Consider the following 4,609-nt stretch of genomic DNA (forward strand, 5'->3'; position numbering starts at 1 on the left):
TGTTAACATTTACTAACACATGGAGGGGCACCTGGGTGGCATAGTTGGTTAAGCATCTGGCTCCTGGTTTCGGCTCAGATTGCAATCTCAGGGTTCTGAGATGGAGCCCTGCCTGGGTCTACTCCCTGCTCAGCAGGGTGTCTGTTTGAGGATCTCTCTCCTTCTCCTTCTGCCCTCCCCCTGCTTTGCTTGCTCTCTCTCTCTCTCTCTCTAAAATAAGTCTTAAAAAAAAAGATTTACTAACACATCAGAACATATTTGTTCATCTGATCAGTTAGTGGTTCACTTTGTTTCCCCAACACACAGCAGATATTTCTTGCCTGCAAAGCCCTCCCTTCAGAGGTTTGTTCTTCTCTCTAGGTAACCCCAGGGGCTTCTTCCATTATCATCCCCAAAGAAATGATGCCAAAATATACTTCTCTAGCCTTGACCTATTTTTCCACCTCTGGATCCTAGGTGGTCATTTCCACTAAGCTATGACTAGCTGAAACCCACATTGCCAAATCAAATTCATTATCATACTTCCATTCTATGAGCCCTAATTTGTCTAATGAGCTGGAAGAGCAAACCAAAGGACTTATGGCACGATGGGAGAAAATGGCAAGTAAACCAACAAATATGTCTGGGGTGACATTGTGGGACTGTCTTAGTCAGCTCAGGCTGCTATAACAAATTTCCCTAGGCTGGAGAGAACAAGAGGGAAGGAGAGAAAATGGTGTCCACGGATTACAGTACCTACAGCCAAGCTGCAGCCCAGCAGGGCTACAGTGCATACACCGCCCAACCAACTCAAGGATATGCACAGACCACCCAGGCATATGGGCAGCAGAGTTATGGAACCTATGGACAGCCCACTGATGACAGCTATACCCAGGCTCAGACCACTGCGACCTATGGGCAGACCGCCTATGCAACTTCTTATGGACAGCCTCCCGCTGGTTATACTACTCCAACTGCCCCCCAGGCATACAGTCAGCCTGTCCAGGGGTACGGCACTGGTGCTTATGATACCACCACTGCTACGGTCACTACCACCCAGGCCTCCTATGCAGCTCAGTCTGCATATGGCACTCAACCTGCTTACCCAGTCTATGGGCAGCAACCAGCAGCCACCACCTGCAAGACCACAGGATGGTAACAAACCCGCTCAGACTAGTCAACCTCATTCTAGCACAGGGGGTTACAACCAGCCCAGCCTAAGATATGGACAGAGTAACTACAGTTATCCCCAGGTACCTGGGAGCTACCCCATGCAGCCAGTCACAGCACCACCATCTTATCCTCCTACCAGCTACTCCTCTACACAGCCGATTAGTTATGATCAGAGCAGTTACTCTCAGCAGAACACCTATGGGCAGCCGAGCAGCTATGGACAGCAGAGTAGCTATGGTCAACAAAGCAGCTATGGGCAGCAGCCGCCCACTAGTTATCCCCCCCCAAACTGGATCCTACAGCCAGGCTCCAAGTCAATATAGCCAACAGAGCAGCAGCTATGGGCAGCAGAGTTCATTCCGACAGGACCACCCCAGTAGCATGGGTGTTTATGGGCAGGAGTCTGGAGGATTTTCCGGACCAGGAGAGAACTGGAGCATGACTGGCCCTGATAACCGGGGCAGGGGAAGAGGGGGATTTGATCGTGGAGGCATGAGCAGAGGTGGGTGGGGAGGAGGATGCAGTGGAATGGGCGCTGGAGAGCGAGGTGGCTTCAATAAGCCTGGTGGGCCCATGAAGGACCAGATCTTGATCTAGGCCCACGTGTAGATCCAGATGAAGCCTCTGACAACAGTGCAATTTATGTGCAAGGCTTAAATGACAATGTGACTCTAGATGATCTGGCTGACTTCTTTAAGCAGTGTGGAGTTGTTAAGATGAACAAGAGAACCGGACAACCCATGATCCATATCTACTTGGACAAGGAAACAGGAAAGCCCAAAGGTGATGCTACAGTATCCTATGAAGACCCACCAACTGCCAAGGCTACTGTGGAGTGGTTTGATGGGAAAGATTTTCAAGGAAGCAAACTTAAGGTTTCTCTTGCTCGGAAGAAACCTCCAATGAACAGCATGCGGGGTGGTATGCCTCCCTGTGAGGGCAGAGGGATGCCACCGCCACTCCCTGGAGGTCCAGGGGGCCCAGGAGGTCCTGGGGGCCCCATGGGTCGCATGGGAGGCCGTGGAGGAGACAGAGGTGGCTTTCCCCCAAGAGGACCCCGGGGTTCCCGAGGGAACCCATCTGGAGGAGGAAACGTCCAGCACCGAGCTGGGGACTGGCAGTGCCCCAATCCGGGGTGTGGAAACCAGAACTTCGCCTGGAGAACAGAATGCAACTAGTGTAAGGCCCCGAAGTCTGAAGGCTTCCTTCCACCACCCTTCCCGCCCCCGGGTGGTGACCATGGCAGAGGCAGCCCTGGTGGCATGCAGGGAGGAAGAGGTGGCCTCATGGACCGCGGTGGTCCCGGTGGAGACAGAGGGGGCTTCCGTGGTGGCCGGGGCATGGACCGAGGTGGCTTTGGCGGAGGAAGACGAGGCGGTCCTGGTGGACCCCCTGGACCTTTGATGGAACAGATGGGAGGAAGAAGAGGTGGGCGTGGAGGACCTGGAAAGATGGATAAAGGCGAGCACCGTCAGGAGCGCAGAGACCGGCCCTACTAGACGCAGAGACCCCACAGAGCTGCATTGACTACCAGATTTATTTTTTAAACCAGAAAATGTTTTAAATTTATAATTCCATATTTATAATGTTGGCCACAACATTATGATTATTCCTTGTCTGTACTTTAGTATTTTTCACCATTTGTGAAGAAACATTAAAACAAGTTAAATGGTAGTGCGCCGAGTTTTTTTTTTTCCTTCTTTTAAAGATGGTTGTTTAACTAAACAATGGGAACCCCTCGTGAACATGCTCAGTATCATTGTGGAGAACCAAGAGGGCCTCTAACTGTAACAATGTTCATGGTTGTGATGTTTTTTTTTTTTTAATAAAATTCCAAATGTTTATAAACCGTCAAAAAAAAATTTCCCTAGGCTGGATGGCTGAAACAATAAACACTCATTTCTCTCAGTTTTGGAGGCTGGAAGTCTGAGATCAGGGTACCAGCATGGTTGGGTTCTGGCAAGGGCCCTCTTCCAGCCTGCAGGTTGCCAACTTCTTGTTGTGTCTTTATATGGTAGAAAGAGAGCTCTGGTCTCCGCGTTGCCTTATAAGAGCACTAGTTCTATTTGTGAGGACTCTAATATAATAAACTAATTACCTCATTACCAATACCACACCTCCAAATACCATCACACTGGAGGTTAGATTTCAACACATGAATTTTAGGGCAAGATAAATATTCAGTCCATAACAGGGGCTCAGTAGCAAAGGCTAGGGGAGAGGGTAACTAGGTTGCAGAGAGAACAACCTGGAGGAAGTGATGCTCTCCTAAGGACTGATGGCAAGGTGGCCATTAGCCTGCTGAAAAGAGGCAGAGAGATAAGAATAAATTATATGAGCTAAGGCATGAAGGCAAAACCATGGTGGTTTGGTATTTCCAAATCTTAAAATGGAGTCAGGGAGTGGAGGGTGATGTGGAGGTGGCAAGAGGTAAAACTGATGAGGCAGCCAGTGGTAAAAGTATGAAGGACCTATTAATACATCCTTGTACTTTTCTTATAAAAACCAGAATTTTAAGCAGGAAAATTGCAAAGTCACATTGCCATTCTGGATAGAGTCCTCTGGAAACAGTATGAAAGATAAATCTGTGGGGGACAAGACTGGAGGCAGAGAATCCATTTGTGGTAGATTAAATTTTTGGTCCAAATTTTTCATTCTACTTTGTTAGCATTCTGCATCCATGCCTTTCCCAGTGGGTGCAGTACGCTTTTTGACCTTGGACTTGATTTGGCCAATGGTATGTTAGTAGACATGGCACAAGGAGTAGAGATTCAAAATGTGCTGGTGTGGCTGAGCTACCACACTTGTGCTCCCACCTTCCACCATAAGAACATTCCCCTGCATTCTTCTGGTAGCCAACAGTTGCCAGTAGGATAACAGATGAGTGAAATAGACCTAAACCCAACCTGCAGCTAAGGCAAGTCCAGCCAAGCCCATTCTAGATCACTGAACCACAGCCAACTTACAGGTACATGAGTGAGAAATAAATGCTTATTCTTGCAAGCCACTGAGTTTTTGGGTAGTTTGCTACAAGAATTATTGCTTCAATACCTAATTGATATACCAGTTAATGTGGGGCCCCTGCACATCCTGTGGGGTATCCAGAGAAGAAAGAGTTCATGAAATGAACTGGGTTTTGTGGCTTAGTTTTGTTTTGTTTCTGCTGCCCAACATCTGAACCCACTCTCTATGTTGGGGAATAGAATCTGACACTGTATGAGTTTAGTGGGAAGCATCACCCCAATGATCCTTCAAAAGTCCCAAAGTCCAGATATTTACTCTGCTAAAATTATCACTAACAGTTACCTGGAATGTTGAACTCATTAAAGCAAAACTTTGAAATATTTTGAAAATATTGCTCCTTGCATAGAACAAAATGAAAGCATGAGTCATAAGGACCGTTGTTAGGTATGGCTTTTCCTAAGAGCATTGGGCCTTTTAAAAAAAAAAGATTTTA

The 4,609-nt window shown here is 47.7% G+C and overlaps 1 pseudogene; it reads left to right on the forward strand.

Moving 5' to 3' along the window:
• The first annotated feature begins 712 nt into the window (after nt 1-712).
• LOC129501414 (RNA-binding protein EWS-like) lies at nt 713-2,826 on the forward strand (annotated as a pseudogene).
• Nucleotides 2,827-4,609: the final 1,783 nt, after the last annotated feature.

This window comes from Nyctereutes procyonoides, unplaced genomic scaffold (assembly GCF_905146905.1).
Source record: "Nyctereutes procyonoides isolate TBG_1078 unplaced genomic scaffold, NYPRO_anot_genome, whole genome shotgun sequence".
Lineage (NCBI taxonomy): Eukaryota > Metazoa > Chordata > Mammalia > Carnivora > Canidae > Nyctereutes > Nyctereutes procyonoides.